The sequence below is a fragment of the Sorex araneus genome, chromosome 3, assembly GCF_027595985.1.
Source record: "Sorex araneus isolate mSorAra2 chromosome 3, mSorAra2.pri, whole genome shotgun sequence".
Taxonomy (NCBI): Eukaryota; Metazoa; Chordata; class Mammalia; order Eulipotyphla; family Soricidae; genus Sorex; species Sorex araneus.
In genome coordinates, this window is record NC_073304.1 from 161,583,114 (window position 1) to 161,602,920 (window position 19,807).

The 19,807-nt window shown below is 49.4% G+C and overlaps 1 pseudogene; it reads right to left on the reverse strand.

Moving 5' to 3' along the window:
• Positions 1-735: 735 nt before the first annotated feature.
• On the reverse strand, positions 736-14,554 carry LOC101549033 (mRNA (2'-O-methyladenosine-N(6)-)-methyltransferase-like; annotated as a pseudogene).
• Between the last annotated feature and the right edge of the window lie 5,253 nt (positions 14,555-19,807).

The window sequence follows — 19,807 nt, forward strand, 5'->3', positions numbered from 1 at the left end:
TGGGCACCTGTGATCCCAGCCCTGCTGCTTTGGAACCATCCCTGACACCATTTAACTTTTGCCTCTTCAGGGTCTGAATTTCCTTCAGTAACTCTGAGTCCCTTCTCAACTTTAAGGGTTCACTAGTTTCTTTGCTTGTTCATGTTGGTTTTGTCTGTTGCACCACCCCTAGTGGCCCGGGGCCTACTCCCAGCTCTGTGCTTGGGAGTTTCTTCTGGTGGATCTGGGGTAGAACCTGGGCCCCCTACAAAGCACATGCCCCACCCTTTGAATACCCCCCTACACACCCTGACCTGATCGCCGGACAGAGAGAGCCCTGTGGCCCTGCAAGGCACGTGCATGGCACACATGTCAAGATGGCCCCAAGTGCTTCCCCAAGTACAGCTGACCCTCTGGAAATGATTGCTCTCCAGATATCCTAGCCTTTCCATGCTCGGGCGGGCCTGGCATTGCTCTCTTTTAGGAGCCCAGACAGAGCCGGCTGCCTTTTTTTTCTTTTTCCCAGGGAGGAGGGCATCTGTATTTTCCTTTACAAATGGAACAGGTGGCGGGAGGAGGGCAGGCATCGGGCCTATGTACAGGGGTCTTGGAGTGAGTCTGAGGTAGGGGCTGGAGGCTGGGACAGGGAGGGGAGCCCAGGCGGAGCCACCGTCTTCCTGTGCCACTGGCAGCCCAGGGGAGGGCCGAGTCCTGACAGTCCACGCGTGCCGGGGCTCCTCCTCCCTGCAGGCTGTGTTAGGTGGGGTGGGTGTCCCGGCTGGGGCCCTGCTCTTGGCCCGAGTCCCGGTCCTTGGCCGAGGAGGAGAAGGACGAGGAGGAGGACGAGGAGGAGGACGAGGAGGAGGAGGAGGAGGAGCCGTGGCTGCGGCCTGACTGCCGGTAGGCGGAGGTCAGCTCCTGCAGCCGCTCGGGCATGGGCCCTCACTTGGCGAAGCCCGGCTCGTTCTGCAGGAAGAGCAGCACGGTGCTGTGCACCGCCTTGTAGAGCATCTCCTCCTTCTTGCAGATGTGCTGGGAGCCGCTGCAGTACTCGTGCTCGAAGGCGGGCAGGACAGGCTGGTGGCGTTTGAAGCAGCTCTGCTCCATGCGGGTGAGTGCCAGGGTGGGGGGCTCCCGCCACTCGGGGATGAACACGATGAAGGACAGGGGCTCTGGCGAGCTCTCCAGCAGCCTCTCGAAGTGGGACACCATGGTGTCCATGAGCTCCTCGCAGAAGGGGGGGTTGGCCTCGAAGGAGCCGCTCAGCGGGGAGAAGTCCAGGCAGGGCCCTCGGGAGCCGAAGTAGCCGTCGGTGTTGGGGAAGGCAGAGCAGTACTGGCGGAGGTAGCAGTTGAGGAGCGAGGCGAAGCACTCAAAGCTGACCCCGAAGAGCCGGTGGAGGGTCTCGAAGATGTGCACGGGCAGCGAGCCCTGCAGGCCCGTCCCCTCGTAGAGGCCCACACCGAACATCATCTAGTACCATCGGAGAAGAAACCAGACCCGGGGCAGGAACCTCTCGAAGGCAGAGTCGTCAATGCAGCTGTAGCGGTAAAGGAGCCTCAGTTTGCTGAAGTAGTTGCGGCTGACCTTGACCATCTCGCCCTTGTACCGGATGCAGACCACGTTATTCTCCGTGTGCATCTCCACACTGGGCATGGGGGCGCGGGCACAGCCAGCCGGACCGGGTAGCAGTACACCAGGCGGGGGTCCACCTCGGGGGCCTCCACCTCCTCTGAGATGTTGTTTTCCTTGAGGATGGCCAAGTGCTTCTCTCGGATCCGTTTGACGTACTCCAGGGAGATGTGGTAGATCTTGCTGCAGATGCCCTCCACAGAGTCCTTGGCTGTGGCCGAGACGTGCGGGCTGCACTGCCTCCGCAGGTGCTCCAGGCGGTCCATGTAGTCCTCCTTGGAGGCCGAGTGGTCCTTTCAGAGCCAGCTGAAGGTGTCCTCCACGTTCCACTTGACCACCTTCCTGCTGTCAGGGGATGTGCTCCTGGACTCGATGACCCTCCTGGCCGCCTCCGCGTACTTGAAGAGCAGCCGCTTGGCTTCCTCCTGGAACTTGACTCGGGACAACCTGATGGGAATGTCATTCATGATTTCGCGGAACATGGATGGCGACACGACCGGCTCGCAGTCGCTGGGCAGCAGGGGGTCGGAGCCCTTGTCCACGACCTTGTGCTCCAGCATCCAGCGGTTAAAGGATTCGCGAGGGGGCTCGATGCCTCTTGCTGCTGGCACAGCTCCCGGTAGTGCTGCCGGAGCTTTAGGATGAGGTGGGAGCGGAGCAGCTCCACCTCAGGGTGTGGGGGCAGCGCCTCCAAGGGGCCCCGGTGCTTGATGACGGCGTTGGTCTGGATGTCCAGGTCCCAGTACACCAGTGGGCCGAATGAGCGCTGCCTAGTGCTTGTCTTCAGGAGACGCCCCCCAGATCTTCAGTGTCAGGGTCCCTGGGACACTGGGGAAGCTGGGCACCGACGGGGCTGTGGGTGTCACGGGCATTTCGATCTTGGGCTTCTTCACACCGTTTCCGCTTGGCTGCTCTTCTGAGAGCTGCCGCTTACGGGCCTTGTTCTCGGCCAGGGGGGTTTCCACCAAGCTCGACTCTTGGGGTAATGGGGTCACATTCAGCCCCAAAGGGTCCGAGATCACGTCGTGCTGACCCAGCACGGGCATCTCCCACAGGGACTGGTTGGTGAACCGGTTGAAGTAGTAGGGACGGTTCTCCCTCCTGCTCCAGCACTTCTCCCAGCCCGCGTGCACCAGCTCCTCTGGGAGGTCCTGCACCAGGCGGACGGGCTTTGGAGAACAGGGCTGGCTCGGATGGGAGGTGCCTGGGGAATGAGTCAGCAGGGACGCTTCCTCCTGGGGGCTGCCGTGATTCTCATTTCCTTTCCTTAGCACACTGCATGTGGCTGCCTCCTGCCTGGAGGAGGGTTTGTTCTAGGGATGACTGTGCTGACCAGACTCTAGCATTTGCCTCTTGAGCCCTTTTTTTTCCTGTGGGGCTGGTTCAGAACTGCCTGATTTAGTAACTTTGTGTTTAAAGGTCTTTGGGACCTCAGTTTGCCTGTTTATTTCCCTTTAAACAGGTGCGTCCTTATAAGGAAATGGCACTATCTGTGTCTGGTCCCACACGGCCTCTGACACTCTAGTCCAAGCTTTGTTTCTCAGTGTCCCCGTATGTCCCTTCTCAGATATTCCTGTCACTGTGCCACCGACCCCACTCAGGTGACTCTCTAACCTTAGATGGGAGCATGCTGGGGAGGGCAGTGTCGGGGAAAGTGGGAGTGGGGATAAACTTTCTCCCTGATCCCAGACTTAACAGCTCATTTGCTCTCTAGTCTCCACCACTTTCTAGCTTTGTGTGAGCTCACAGCAGACTCTCCTATAAGAATAAAGGCGCTGGTCTGGTGTCTGCCAGGCTCGACAGCATTACTTCCCCTTCACTGTCCACTCTTGGGCACCACAGCTGCACTGAGTGCTGAAAGGTCTAATCTGCAGAGAAAGACATTCCACACTCATTATTTTGAGAGAGAAAATTCTGATGCTAAATGTATAGAGGGTTTAAAAAAAGTTTTTTTTTTTTTGCAGAGCTGATAAAATCAAGCAATGATTAATACCATTGGGGGTAAAATGTTCACATATTGATTTTTTGGTCAGGGAAGTAAATTGATCAAGTGCTCACATCATGCCACCAGATCAATTTCACTGCATCCTAGGAGCAGAGAGCACTCTTCACTGGAGAGCGTGTTGACACCCTCGTTGACACACCCTATAATTTCAGGGCAAGCTCCAGGATTGCTTCTGAGGTGAACTATTTTTTGCTGTCAAGAACTCTAGAGCAATGGGTCTGTGATATTCACCAAAAGTGATTAGAACTGACACCCACATGGGATCAGGTGAAAAACATGCCTGACCCTTGATTCCCATGGTCCACTGCGCCTCACTGGAGAAGGATCAGCCAGCCCGGGGTGGTGGGGAGCATACATCGAGCCACAATAGATTTCCTGGCGCTGAATTCCCATGAATTCTACTCAGGTTGCTTTCCCTCCGCCTAGGCAGCTGCACTGGATTCTGCAGCCCTGGAATCACCACTCTCTGCCTAGTTTGCTTTCTTGGGATCAGACTGGGAGCTTCCAGGATGCTGGGAAGCAGAGCAGACAGACCCACTTGCCCCTGCACAGCTCCGCCTAAAGCCACCGCTGCCCACCTTCCCCATGTGCCTGGATGGAGAGAAACATGTCCGGCTCTGCCCTCCTTAGCTCCCATGCTTTGGTGCTCCAAACCTCGCCCAAGTGCCCAGAGGCTCACACCCTCCTGAACAAATGCTTGCTTACAGAGTTCTGTGGTATGGAGGGTCACATATTCAGGGCTACTGGCACTGGTGACACTTGGAGGGGCTTTTTGTTGTGGGTTTTTTTATTAATTTATTTATTTTTTGCTCTTTGGGTCACATCTGGAGATGCACAGGAGTTACTCCTGGCTCATGCACTCAGGAATTACTCCTGGCGGTGCTCAGGGGACCATATGGGATGCTGGGAATTGAACCCGGGTCGGCCTCGTGCAAGGCAAATACCCTACCGGCTGTGCTATCACTCCAGCCCCACACTTGGAGGTTTTAATGAACAACTAGGAGCAGGCATGTTTGGAAGGGTCCCCGCTGGAGCAGGGAGCACCGAACGTGTGCATCTGAAGAACTTCCGGTCCTTTTCAGCCCTCCTCCTCGCTTTCCCCACCCTGCACCTGGCGGGCTTATGCTGCACTAAAAATAGGAGTGTTATCACAGCTCTCCTGCAGGCGGGGAGCTTTGAGGAAAGAGACAGTCCCTGTTCGCCAGTTCCTTCCAAGCCCGTGGAGAGCCAGATGGGTGGAGGTTTGCATGTGCAGGGGCTGGGGGGTGAGGGCGACACTCCACGTGTCCCACGGCGGTCAAGATCAGGAAAGGGCTTTCCTTCTTCCTTCCGCAGCTTCGCCGTTGCCCTGCAGCCAGTGTCTCCAAAAGTGTCACTTAAGAAACTGATGCATTGTGCTATTTTGGAATAAGTGACTTTCTAAGAAGCAGATAAAAGGACCTTAAAAGAACAACTCTCCCCCTGCCCCTGCCCCACCATTCCCTCCAGGTAGTGGTGGTAAGGACGCCAGGGAGACTGGAGGGGACCCCTGAGGAGAATCCCAGGGAAATGCTGACCCAGCATGTTGTCACTTCTCCTGAAAGTGTCCCAGGGGCTTGGGGACCTATCTGTGGGGGCTGGGTTGTTTTCAGTGTGTGAAGCAGCATCAGGCCCTTGGGAAACTCCTACTCCCACCTTTGTACACACAGACACAGACACAGACACACACACACACACACACACACACTGTGGCTCGGGAGGGCCATGCTGCTCCCCTGTAACAAGTACCCCCCGTCTATGGGCAGGGTCAGCACTCTGTAGCCCTCAGTCCTGGAGCACGCCTTGAGGCCTGATCCTTCTGGGGCCTTAGTGTGGTGTGGCCCTTATAAACAGCCCGACAGGGCCTGGGTGTGGGCCCTTGTTCGAGGTCTATAACTCCCCTTGGCTTGGAGACATTTTGAGAACCAAACCTCTGCACAGGCCCCAGGACAGCTCTTCAGCAGCCCCCCATGCTCTAACAAGGTCACTGCGGTGACCTGTCTTTTCTGTCAGCAGGGACCGGGCCACGTACAGGCTGGCGAGGTCGCCTGCAGAATGCCCATTGCATTGTGCCAGCATCTGTCTGCTCCATGCGCTGCATGAGGAGCTGAATACACCAGGCGCATTCAGTTGGGACCCTGCAAGGGTGTGCAGGTCGCCCTTCACGCTGCTGGGTCTGGGTGGGTGGGGGCACCGTGACCTGCGTGTGCCAGTCACTTGTTAAGGAACCAGCAAAGGAATGTGTTCGTTCTGGTTTCTGCCTTGCCTGGGGAGTGAGGCTGCACTCCAGCCAGGGGAACGGGGCCGGGGTCCCCCACCTCTGTACCCTCTGGTAGTGTCAGGTTCCCTCTGTCACCAGCAGCTCCCTTTGGGGGATATTTGCACAACAAAATTCAGGGACAGGTCACTTCCATTCCTCAGGCAGAGGACAGTTCCTGGGTGTCTGTGTTGGGGACAGTCATGGGTTTCCTCTGCCCCCCAACCCACCTAGTTCAGGGACAGGGTAAGAATGGCTGAATCTGCAGGGGGGAGCTGGAAGCTGGTTTAGGGAGAGCAAATGTGTGCCTCTAAGTGCTGGGACACCCCACTGTCACCCTCCTCCACATGGGACATCTGGGTACTTGGGTCTTTGCCAGGTCAGTGCAGACAGAATCAGGGGGTCCGTGGGGGCACTTCACAGTGACTTTCTCCTCCCTTCAGGGTATAGACCTGATCTGATGTGACTGAGAGACCGTGTTCCAGGCCCATCACTATGTCTGTCAAATAAAAATATAGGGACGGTGGTTGTGAGGGTGCCAAGACAGAGCTGCCCGTGTCAGGATGTGGGAACAAACTGAGATCTTAGTATTTGGTCATTATCACTGAAATCGTTTTTGCAATCCTGAGATCAAACCCAGAGGCACCGCTCAACCAGGGTCACCTCCCCAGTCCCTGGTACACGTCATTTCTGATGGATGACACACGCCATTTTCCTGGTTCTCCACAACCTGTTGTCTCTGGGAAGTAGCTGAGAAGGAAGTAGCTGGGAAGTAACTGGGAACAGAAGTGGCAGGCCTGGCTGGCCAACCGGGGAGCCCTGGGGCCCCTGGGTAGAGCCGTGAGGGTTTCAGTGACTGACTGTCCCTTGGGAACAGTCCTGTCCCTTATCCTCAGACATCCAAGGGCTCAGGCCCTGTCCTGAAACCTAAGTCTTTTGTGGGGATACGGAGGAAGGGTTCTGGCTTGGTGGTTCCTGTGCCTGTGCCCTGGGGTGCCCCTGGGGTGCAGCAAACAGAAAATAAGACAAGGAGCAGGAGATATCCCGGCCTTTGGGGGCATGTGCACAGTGAATGTCTTCTCTGAAGCTGGGGTTTGTGTCCAGAGCCTTCTGGGCTCACCCACATTTGTGTTCTCTGCCCACGCGTCAGGCCAAGGCTGAACCTTATTCCCCAGCCCCCGTCGCTCTTAGAGGGAGGGTTGGGTGGGCAGGTGGGGAGCCGGAGCACTGAACTGAGTTCAAGCAATGGTACAAATATGAACTTGAACCGGACCATTTCTAGCGCTGCTGCTGAACACCTCCCATTTCTCACCCTCTCTCCCACACACCAGTACTTGAGAGGAAACTGAAGATTTAAAAGAGGGTGGAGGCAGGGGGCTTAGTGTGACTGTATGTCCCTACATAGTTATGTAAAGAAGAAAGGCCATTGCCCACTGCCTGTTGCACTGAGATAGTTACTACAGCCACTCTTCCCCCATGCTGTTTGTTTAGGACCCTCCCTTGCTCCGCAGGACTAAAACCCCGACTCTCTACTGAGGGCAGAGGTGAGCATGCTGGTGTCTTACGTTAGAAAGTTACTTCTCCTTTTGACCCTGGCCACTGGCTGGTCGCAATCAGGCTTCAGACATGGCCCAATTTCTACTGCTTTTCCTACACCTCCTCTCTGTTCCCCTTGTCCATCTTACTGTCATCACATAGTGTTGGGTTGGGAGTGTGTGTGTCCAAGCATCAGGACCCTAAGACTGTTAAGCTGTGAGTAAAGACAATGCTCGGACATGCAGTCAGTTACTGATCCATGCTAAGTAGATTTGTGAGATTTCTGCACTTCAGATATTTCTGGTTCTCAGAGTAATCCTCTAGGAAGGCATCATTCTTCCCACAGGCCAGTTGAGAAGCTGAACTTTGAGAGTTCCAGGGTCCTTTGGATAGCACACAGCAGTGATGGGGTTCAAGCTGGTACCGCCTGCTCTGACCCACACGTTGCCTATTTCATTTTACAAACTGACAGTACTTTTCCCCATGCTGGGAGTAATAGTTTGGGGAGCCTATGCCCAGAGTTCTTGACTCTGGGATGGAATGATGACCTTCGCTTCTCACGACTCAGTTGGAGGTAGGAGGAGAAGAGCTTGCTCTACTAGAATTTTCTGTGTGACCTCAAATAAGGCCCAAGTTCTGTGTTGCATCTGTCCCATGTGCTGTGTCTGACCTCAACATCCCCAAATCCCTGGGTTTGGGCAGAGCCTGTGTGATGTGAACATGGAAAACTAGGATGGAAAAATAAAGGATTCTCCTAGACAAGTAGCTACTGAACTGGATGTATGGGCCACTGCTTGGACATGGCCCTTGATGGGAAAAAGAAGAGTTGAGGTGTTCCTGGGTTTGGGGACCACTGGCCAGGCAGCCTGTGCAGGGAAGGGATAGCATGGGAACACCATTGTATGGAAGCTGGGATCCACATGTGTGGTCATTTTACCGCCCTGCCCAGGCTCACCATGCTATGCAAGCTTGACTGTGATGCCTCCAGGCACTATCTCAGGACCCTTCACTGCATTTGAACAGTGTCGTAGAAACCACCATGGCACAGTCAGGTGTGGTTCTCAGCTCCACCTCACAGCTGTGCTGTGCTTTCAGAATGATCATGAGTAATTCTCCTGTCTTTTGTAGACTGTTCCATCTGTGACTGACATTGTTCCCATACTAATTCATAGTCATTTTTAAAATCACATTTATACACTCAATAGGTTATTTCTTAAAAATAACCATACCCACACACGTCCAAAAGAACAGGAGCAACCAGTGCTAGCACGGATGTGGAGAGAAAGGGACTCTCCTTCATTGTTGGTGGGAATGCTGAATGGTCCAGCCTTTTGGGAAAACAATATGGACAAATTCCTCAAAAACCTAAAAGGTGAGCTCCCATTTGACCCAGCAATATCACCACTTCTGGGAATATATCCTGGGTGCCCCAAAACACGAAGCAGAAAGATCATCTGTGTTCATTGCAGCACTAGTCACAGTAGTTAGAATCTGGAAACAATCTACATGCCTGAGAACAGAGCAGTGGAGAAAGAAACCATGGTACATCTATGCAGTGGAATACTATGCACTTTTAGGAAGAGCAAAGTCATAAAGTAATGAAGTTTACTTATAAACATATGGATACGGAGAGTATCATGCTGAGTAAAATGAGTTAGAAGGAGAGGGACAGGTATAGATGTATATATATACATGTATATACATACATGTATGCATATATATATATATAGGTTGGAGTGATAGCATAGTGGATATAGTCTGCCTTGCATGCAGTCGATATATATGCACTGTAACACTGTAGCACTGTTGTCCCTTTGTTCATTGATTTGCTTGAGTGGGCACCAGTAATGTCTCCATTGTGAAACTTGTTACTGTTTTTGGCATATCGAATACACCATGGGTAGCTTGCCAGGCTCTGCCTTGCGGGCGGGATACTCTCAATAACTTGCTGGGCTCTCCGAGAGGGATGGAGGAATTGAACTGGGTCAGCTGTGTGCAAGGCAAACGCCCTACACGCTGTGCTATTGCTCCAGTCCATATATAACATTATGTGTGTGTGTGTGTGTGTGTGTGCGTGTGTGTATTACGAGACTAATCTTCAAGGCCAGGGTAAACAGGGACCAGAAGGGACTGGTCAGTAGTTGAAAGCTTGACTTGAGAGTGTGTATGGGGTGAAGTGCAGTCTGGATAGAGAAGTTGGAAATGATCATTTTTAACAGGAACTGAGTGTTGAAAATAGGTAAAGGGATATACCTGATAACCTTTCATTATCTGTATTGCAAACCACAAGGCCCCAAAGGAGAGAGAGAGAGAGAGACAGAGACACACAGAGAGAGATGGAGAGATATAGAGATAGAGATAGATAGATAGAGGAGAGGGAGAGAGAGGGAGAGAGAGAGAGAGAGAGAGAGAGAGAGAGAGAGAGAGAGAGAGAGAGAGAGAGAGAGAGAGAGAAGGAAAGTGCCTGCCATAGTGGCAGGTGTGTGGGGGTGGGGACAGGAGTAAAATTGGGACCATTGGTGGTGAGAATAGTACACTGGTGAAGGGATGGGTGTTGGAACATTATATGATTGACATCCAGTCATGAACAACTTTGTAACTGTGTATATCACTGTGATTCAATGAAAAACAAAACAAAAAGCCATGCCCAGTAGTGCTCAGGGGCTATTCCTGGCTTCTTGTTTGGGGCTTGTTGTTAGGGGACCTTGTTGTTGGGGTGGGGGCTTGCTATTTGGGTGTTGGAGATTGGCCCCAAGTGGTTGCATGTGAACTGTCCAATTCTAAAATGACTTTTAAAGGGAGAGTTAAAGGAGTTGGGGAGATAGTGCAGAGGGTAGGGCACTTGTCTTGCACATGGCTGACCCAGGTTTTATCTCCGGCACCCAGTATGGTTCTCCTGAGCCCAACCAGGAAACCAGGAGTGATCACGTAGTCTGGAGTAAGCCCTGAGCATTGCTGAATGGCCCCACTCCCGCTGCCCCCACCCATAAATAAATAAATAAAAGGGGTTTCCACACACAATTCACAATGGAGTTGAGATGAAGTTGCTTCAGTGTTTGCCCATGTCTCAGTAAGCCCTAATTGTCTCACAGTTGATTCCTTAGCATTCCCCGCCACACTCAGCTTTATTTTTCTCAGGAACTTTATGGGAAACTTTTTATAGGTCCAGATTTGCCCCAGCCCCCTCCTGTAGGAAATGCTGATTGACTGGGGCCAAGTAGTCTATGTTTTCCATTCATCAGGAAATTCTGATGAGAAACTCCATGTGGACCCGCTCATCTGAGTTACCCTCCAGCTCAGTTCAGTCCTGGCACCACCAGAATTTCATTTTCTTTGAAGAAAAGGGAAGTGTTTGTGTCTAGAAGCAAAAGATGCTTTAATAAAAAAAAAACTAGTACTACATTGCAAAGTACTTGGCCATAGCCATATAGGGTCTTTCTTTCTTTTATTAAAAACATTTTTTATTAAAGAACTGTGATTTACAGAGTTATTCATAATGAGTTTTAGGCATATATCTCAACACCAGTCCCACCACTATCGTTCAGGATGGGGTCTTTCTAAGGGATCCTGTTACTCGGACTGTCCTCATGTTGTAAAATCAAAGGAACTGAAAGTAGAAGAAGCTGAAGAAATTATTTGAGTTCCTAGGCCCAAGACCCAGGTATCCCTGACTCTGAAGGAAGCCTTGCTCTGAACCGCTGTCCGGGTCACCCGCCTGGGATCAGTGATGATTCCAGAGTTTCTCAAAAATTGTGGATGAGTCTCCTTTCGTTCTTTGTGGGAAGGGTGGGGAAGCTTCTCCAAGTTCACATCTCCTACTGTTGCCGAGCTCTCTGGAGAAGAGCTTCTTATTTTTCTGTCAGAGAATTAAGGAAAAGACAAGCCAACAAAACAGCAAAAATGGCCAGAACAACGTTTGCCTAGTGAACCAGTAAGATCTTTGATTTGCACCTTTTTGAGGGGAGGAGGATGGGGGAGTTTGGATCAGTGGGCAACAGGATTGGTTTGTCTTTTACTATTCATAGTATCTGTTATTGTCCAGTTTGTGTATCCAATTAATTATTCCCCTAAGATGCTGCCCCTGTCTATGCAGTGAGAAATCATTCAGAGACCGTGAATAGTGACAGCGGCTTCATCACTCTGATACCTCCTGTTGCTAACAGGACTGTGAATATAGGCAAAAGTGTGAAGAACTGTGTCTCTGAAGCTTGCCAGGCTGGCATGGAGAGGAAGCCCTGGGAAGTGAGGTCCATAAATGCCCTTGGGACAAGGATGCTGAGGTCACCTCCCCTCCTGGCTGTGCTGTTCTGGATCTCTTGCCCTACCCTTCCAGGCCATCTTGTGAGGTGGGCCTTTGGGATTCTGTCTCCATGGAAGAAACCTGGGCAGACCCCACTCAAATGCTTTTTCCTCTCTGCCGTGCTCCCTGTGGGGCCAGATGGACACTCCCTGGCTTGGGCTGTTCTCGAGTCTTCCTTGCAGCCCACTGAGGTCTCAAACCTCAGGAGCCTGTGCTGTATCCATGCACTTGTTTGGCAGTGAGCCTGGCTGAGCAGGGAAGCAGCTCCAGGCCCTGCACACACACTTTAATCATGGGTAAAGAGAGAGGCTGGATAGTCATTAGACTCCTTATAGGGCAATTTTGCCACAAATTCTCAGCTTTCTCCATAGCTTGGCTTTATTAAGGCATGAGCTAGAGATATTTTTCTTCATTTCAGAACTTTGCACTCACTCCAGGATTATTGCTTTGTAATGTTTAGTTTCCTTGGCATCATAGCTGAATTAAATGAAGACCAGGTGGGACCTGGAAGGGAGGGAAGTGGTGGGGGGTGGGTGGGGGTTGGTTATCTCTCTTCCTTCAGCCTTACTGCTCTGCCCACTTTTCCGTACTTAATGACCATCAGAATTAACCCCATGCTGTGCATTTCCACAAAATCAGGGTAGGCCTTGTAGGAAAGAAGGAAACACATCATTTAAAGTATTTCTGACACTCGATTGCTCTTTTTTCCTTCTCAAGTACAGCCTTGTTGCAGACTCTCCTTGCATTTTCTTGTTGGAACTGGGCTGAAGAAGAGGAGAGAAACAGAACTTTTTTGTTGGTTTGCATTAGTGTTTTATTAATCTAATATGAATGAATTCCATCACATTCCCAGATTCAGTCTATTAGCATCCCTGAAATTAGCTGACAGAAGTGAGCAACAGTGACAGGAATTTTCTGTCAGAAGTAGACACAAGGGTTGGCAAAAATTGAGGGACAACCCTGTGAATTCTATGGTGACTGGAAAGTAGCAGATCTTGCCAAAGGCCTGACCCACAAAGCATGCTATGTTACATATATAATAATCAAGGCATGTGTAAGATGATTCTGAAAATGTTTGTGATAATGAAAAAAGGGGCTAGAAGGTTCTCCTTCATTCATTTCTGGAAGTAAACCATTCTGAATTGTTCCAGTGTTAGCACTGACTTATATGGAAAACAATCCTAGTCCTAGTGACAGATGAACAAATAAAAATGTTGTGGCATTTACACAGAATAGAATATTCAGCTGTAAGAAAAAATGAGAGACTAGAGATATAGTATGGGGTAAAATGTCTGCTTGCTTTGCACACGGCTGACTCAAGTCCAGTTCTTGGCACCCAACACCACAGATGATCCCTCAGGCACTTCCATAAATGTTCCCTGAGCACAGAGCCAGAGTAAGCCCTGAACACTGCCAGTTGTGGCAGAAAGTAAAAGAAGGAGAGAGAGAGAGAAAATGAGAGATGGAGAGATGGAGGAAGAAAGAAGGGAATTTGGGCATTTTGCTGACATAGGTGGAACTGGAAGCAATTGTACTAAATGAAATAAGTGACAAGAAAGACAAATCATAATCTCACTCATACATAGATATGGAGAAACAAAGTTGGACTGGAGTGATAGTACAGTGGATAGGGAGTTTGCCTTACACGCGGCTCACCTGCGTTCAATCCCTGACACGCCATATGATCCCTCAAGCACTGCCAGGAGTAATCCCTGAGTGTAGGTCCAGAAGTAAACTCTGAGCAACACTAGGTATGGCCTAAAATAAGAGAAAGAAAGAAAGAAAGAAAGAAAGAAAGAAAGAAAGAAAGAAAGAAAGAAAGAAAGAAAAGAAAGAAAGAAAGAAAGAAAGAAGAAAGAAAGAAAGAAAGAACAGGAAAGAAAGGGGGAGGGAGGAAAGGAAGGAAGGAAGGAAGGAAGGAAGGAAGGAAGGAAGGAAGGAAGGAAGGAAGGAGGGAGGGAGGGAGGGAGGGAGGGAGGGGAAGGAGGGAGGGATGGAAGGAGGGAGGGAGGGAAGGAAGGAAGGAAGGAGGGAGGGAGGGAGGGAGGGATGGAAGGAGGGAGGGGGGGAGGGAGGGAAGGAAGGAAGGAAGGAGGAAGGGAGGGAAGGAAGGAAGGAGGGAGGGAGGGAAGGAAGGAAGGAAGGAAGGAAGGAAGGAGGGAGGGAAAGAGGAAGGGAGGGAGGGAGGGAGGGAGGGAGGGAGGAAGGAAGGAAGGAAGGAAGGAAGGAGGGAAGGAAGGAAGGAAGGAAGGAAAGAGGGAAGGAAGGAAGGAAGGAAGGAAGGAAGGGAGGAAGGAAGGAAGGAAGGAAGGAAGGAAGGAAGGAAGGAAGGAAGGAAGGAAGGAAGGAAGGAAGGGGAGGGAAGGAATGGGGGAAGGAGGGAGAGAAAGAGAGACAGAGAATGAGGGAGGGAGGGAACACTGTTCAGTAGACAGCAAAAATTCTAACCATCGGTTTGAAGTTACCAGGGAGTGTGAAGTTGATGAACGGGTCTGATGGAAGTGGTAAATGGATATTACTGATTTGTTGGTGGGTACACTATTCTGTTATCTGTTTGGGCTTAGGTGAGGAGCCAAAGAAAGCTTTGTTTAGCTGGGGGCTTTCTTTTATCTGCTACAACCTCCCACCCCTAATCATCCCGTTCATTAGCTACCTTGACTGGATACCCTGTCAATCTCATTGGCTAGTGAGATTTAAAAGGAGAAACTAGCACTCTACCCTTTCTCTCTCACTTTATCAGGACTTCGAAGGCAAGAATTATTGCATCCGATTGTGGGGAAGGAAACCGGGTCATTGGGACCTCAGAGAAACACTGGCTTGGTGTCATTGCTACCTGAAAGTCCCATTGACCTTAGAGGTTCTTGGCAGTCAGAGCTTCATTCTGGTGACCAGCCTAGGGGAGCCACATCACTGTCACTCTGCCTCTTCTTGGAGTAAATGATTAGAAAACTGTGTGAACTGATTTCTGCCTGGTTTTGTGCACCAAGTTTCCATATTGCTAATGTTTGAAGGAGCTAGGGAAAGAAGTAATTAAGGACATTTGCTCTAGGTTGCTGTGTTGTCTTGCTTCTGGGCACATTCTGCACTTGAAAATGAAATTGGAATTTTAAAACACAATCAACATCTCTGTTCCTTTTTTACCCTAACCCCTGGGTTTCTCTTTTATATTCTCAGAAATGAAAATAGACTCCTGGTTACTTATGGCCCCGAGTTGTTGCTCAAGTTTCCACTGAGAGGACTGTTAATGCTCTTAAAGTACAGAAATAGGAGCCATCAGGATTTTTCAGGGAAAGGTCCAAATTGTTATTAATGCAAGATTTTGAGAAATCACTTATAATGGACTGAAACACTCTATTTTGAATTTTGAGCATAGGAGACAATTATTTTAATGGATCGAGTTTCAATCTTTTCTGACAAAGTATTTTTATTGTTTCCCCCCCAAATTGGGGGTAAAGTGCAGCACTTTCAGAGGATATTTTACAGTTAAAAAGTAAGCACTGTCCTTTCATTCTCCCCGAGGGGACATTTTATTCACATCATGGAGTCTTGGGTTGAAAAGGGACCCAGCCATCAGGTCATTCATCTTGTTCACGGCATAGACAAGGCTCCTATGCACAGAGAAGGCTATAGTGGTCCCAGTCTCGTGGTGAGGTAGAGCTCAGCAAGACTGGGATGTCTGTAAGTGCTCTGTCTACCTCTCTGCTCTGTGTGTATGAGCACATGGACCAGGCTTACCCCTAAGGAAATATTAGGGTTTTGGGAACAGGCAGAAACTACCCTGGTTATTTTCTGAGGACTCCATATTTTCAACTGTACCACTGTATCACTGTCATCCCATTGCTCATTGATTTGTTCAAGCGGACACCAGTAACGTCTCCCTTGTGAGACTTCTTGTTATTGTTTTTGGCATATCGAATATGCCATGGGTAGCTTGCCAGGCTCTGTCGTGTGAGTGAGATACTCTCAGTAGCTTGCCCAGCTCTTCAAGAGGGACTGAGGAATCAAACCCTCGAACCCGGGTCGGCCGCGTGCAAGGCAAACACCCTACCCACTGTGCTATTGCTCCAGCCCCTTTTTTCAGCTGTACAAGTATCATATTTGCTTGTGCTTCTCCATCTAGAAATATCTTTATACATGTCCATCCCAGTTATGTTAGGCACAGACTGAACTAGATGTAGGACACCGTTGGCAGGACCCCATAGGTGCTCTAGGGTAACTTGCCCGTGAACAATATCCTGCACAGGATATTCTCCGAAATGCGTCTCTCTCCCTTTTCCCTAGAGGCAGGTATGACTCCGACCCTGGTAAAGTGACTAAGGAACCCAAACCCTTTGAGTGTTTCTTTTGGAGAAAAGGACCAGAAATAAACCAAATGGGATTTGTTACCACCTTCTAGAAATGGCTTTTGGAAACAAGGAAGAGAGATGTTGGGGCCAGGCAATTTGTGATGGGCGTCTCTTCAGAACCTGGTTTCCAGGTCAGTGTCCACATTAGAACAGGACAACGTGACCTGGGTGTTTTAAAATCCTGTGAGTTGAGGCTGGAGCAATAGCACAGCGGGTAGGGTGTTTGCCTTGCACTCGGCTGACCCAGGTTTGATTCCCAGCATCCCACATGATCCCCTAGAACCACCAGTAGTAATTCCTGAGTGCATGAGCCAGGAGTAACCCCTGTGCATCGCTGGGTGTGACCCAAAAATTAAAAAAAAAATCCTGTGAGTTACATACATGTTCATTGGGTTTAGAGCAGGGCTCCGTGGGGAACACATATGTGCATCATTAGTTGTTGTGTCTTGGTAATCACCCGGTGGCTGCCCACTGCCCTTCATGCCCCCACCCTTCAGGGCTTCTTTGAGTTTGGCATCTCTTAGGCCTCATACTGAAATCCATCTTCTGCTTCCTAACTTCCTATCCCCTCCCCCGCACATTCTTTTTATTTATTTATTTATTTATTTATTTATTTATTTATTTATTTATTTATTATTGAGTCTCCATGACATACAGAGTTACATAGCTGATCAAGGTCAGGTTTCAGTCACATGGTGTTTCACCTCCCATCCCTCCACCATTTCCCACCACCAATGTCCCAGTTCCCACCACCCAGCCTGTTTCTATGGCAGGCACTTCCCCCCCACCTCTACTTTCTCTCTCTCTCTCTCTCTCTCTCTCTCTCTCTCTCTCTCTCTCTCTCTCTCTCTCTCTCTCCCTCTCTCTCTCTCTCTCTCTCTCTCTCTCTCTCTCTCTCTCTCTCCCCCTCCCTCTTTCTCTGTGTCTCTCCCCTTTGGGACATCATGGTTTCACTGCATATTCTTACCCCCAACCCATCTCCCACAAAGGAGAGGGTTTACGAATTGTCTTTCAAACCACATTTGTAAATTCTGGAAGAAAAAGAGCTAGACGTTAACTAGTGCATATTCTCTGCCAGCCTGCGGCCCAAAAGTGGTGCCAGGCTGTTGGGCTGTTGGGCTCTGGGCCAGGATAGCAGCTCAAGTGAGGCTGCCAGATGGGAGACAAGGGGAGAGGGGCGGGCATTTTCCAGGTGGCTAATCAGCCATTGTGTTTTTAATGTTTGGCTGTTGATTTGGGGGTTGTTTGTTTATTTGGGAGCCACATGCAGAGGCTATTTCCCATTGCATGCCGGAAGGTGGTTGGAGGGGTCGGTGTTTAGTGAACCATGCATTATGAGGCTGGAACAAGTCTTTGAGCTATCCCTGCCCCCCAGGCCATCGGGTTTTCCTTGGTGAACATTAGGGGGTGCGAAGGGCCCTGAGCTGGCTTCGTACTCCGGGGACAGAAAGTGGGAAAGGACAGCTTCAGTCTTGCTGAATGCATAGCTGCACCAGCGTTTGGGACAGTGTGCCAAAGGACATCAGGCTGTGGCTCATCAGAAAGATGATCTCTTCGGGGGCTGGAGCAATAGCACAGCGGGTAGGGCATTTACCTTGCACGTGGCTGGCCTGGGTTCGGTTCCCAGCATCCCATATGGTCCCCTGAGCACCGCTAAGGGTAATTCCTGAGTGCAGAGCCAGGAGTAACCCCTGTGCATCACCAGATGTGACCCCAAAACCAAAAAGAAAAAGAAAAATGATCTCTTCTCTTATAAAAATAGCCAGGAAGTTAAGGGAAAGAAGCCTAGTATCTAAGCACGGACCCTTTTTCCCTTTATTATTGGTCAAGGCCAAGGTGTGAGGAATCAATGAAGAATTTCTTATGAAAACATTGCCAGAATAAAGGCTTATGGGTTCACAGATTAATTACGAAGAAAGCTCATATGAATTAAGGTGAAACCCAAACATGAAAAATGTAATATACATTTTATTATTTTCTACTCTGACACTGGCAAGAATTAGGCTAAAAGCCATTCTCCTGTCTAGTGCTATTTCTTAGCAGTGCCAGTCAGTGAGAAATTTGTCACCCTGGGCAAGTCATTTCACTTCCCCCAGCTCTCATTTTCCTTTGGTATAAATGAAAGTTTTGAATTGGATGCAATTCTTTCTGATGCTAAGATTTTATCACCCCAAGGACATGGAATTATTTATAGTTGCATAAGCCAGGGTGATTTAAGGAGGATTCACTATGGTTTGTGCTGTGAAGCCCTGGAGAAATGCACACACTGACTGCTTTCGTGTATAAAGACAAAGACTCTGGAGACCTCTCAGGAGAGGGTGGGATAAGGTGGCATTGGGGAAAGATTGAGAAGCGTTTCTGCTTCAGGTTCAGAGGATTTAGAAGAACATTTCAGCAATTATCCAGAGATCAATGGATGAGACCCTGGAGAGAAGTAGCTTTCAAGTCAACCAATGATACAAATAACTCCAAGCCGGGGAGAAATGGAGCTTTTTAATTTACCCCCTTTCCTAAAGGATGTGCTCTAGAGAATATTTCTCATTGGGACCCATGTGGCCTCTCCAGTATATTTCAAGGAGGCCGTAGTGAAAATAAATGGGGACCACGTCAAGAGACGAAGAGCAATTGATAGAACAGGGAAACCCCAGGAAGGAAGGAAAGTCAGAGGGAGAAACGCTCTTTAAAGGAGCATATAAAAACCTAAAACACTATTTGTTTGATATATAAGAAAGCCAACTATGTATTAAGTGACAAAGATGACATCACATATTTTTCATTCAGTGTATCTTTTCTCTGTTATCTTTTATTTTTTTAAAAATTTTTTAATTGAATCACTGTGAGATAGATCCTTACAGAGATGTTCCTGATTGGATTTCAGTCATACAGTATTCCAACACCTATCTCTTCACCAGTGTATATTTCCCAGCACCAGTGTCCCCAGGTTCCCTCCCGTCCCCCAACCCCCATCCTCTACCTGCCTCTCTGTTAGGTCCTCCTCCTCCTTCACCTCCTCCTCCTCCTCCTTCTTTCTTCTTCCTTCTCCTCCTTCTCCTTCTTCTTCTTCTTTCTTCTTCTTCCTTCTCCTCCTTCTCCTCCTCCTCTTTTTCCTCCTCCTCCTCTTCCTCTTCCTCCTCCTCCTCCTCCTCCTCTTCTTCTTCTTCTTCTTCTTCTTCTTCTTCTTCTTCTTCTTCTTCTTCTTCTTCTTCTTCTTCTTCTTCTTCTTCTTCTTCTCTCTGTCTCTGTCTCTCTGTCTCTGTCTCTCCCCTTTTGGGCATTGTGGTTTGTAATATCGGTACTAAAAGGTTATCAAGAATATCGCTTGTCTGTTATCTTTTAATGACTATTTTCAAGTAAGGGAAGGAGAAGATATTTTGCCTCTTGATTGGGTTGTATTTTTCTAGATATATTAGATGAGATTTGACCTGATATTTTTGGTTCCATCAAGGAACAGGCAGAATATTTTCAGTTCCATCAAGGAACAGGCAGAACTGTATAGGTATTTATGATCTGCAGTAACATAAAGTTGTGTCCTGACCTGGCGAAATGGCTGGACATAGGCTTTTAATGCAGGAGAACTGGGTTTGATTCCCAGCACTGCATGGTCCCCTGAGAACTGCCAGGAGTGAGCCCCAATTACAGGACTAGGAGTAAATCCTGAGCGCTGCTGGGTGTGTAACTATAACCAGACAAATAAAATTAAAAAATAAACACTCAAACTCTTAATAATAGAATCA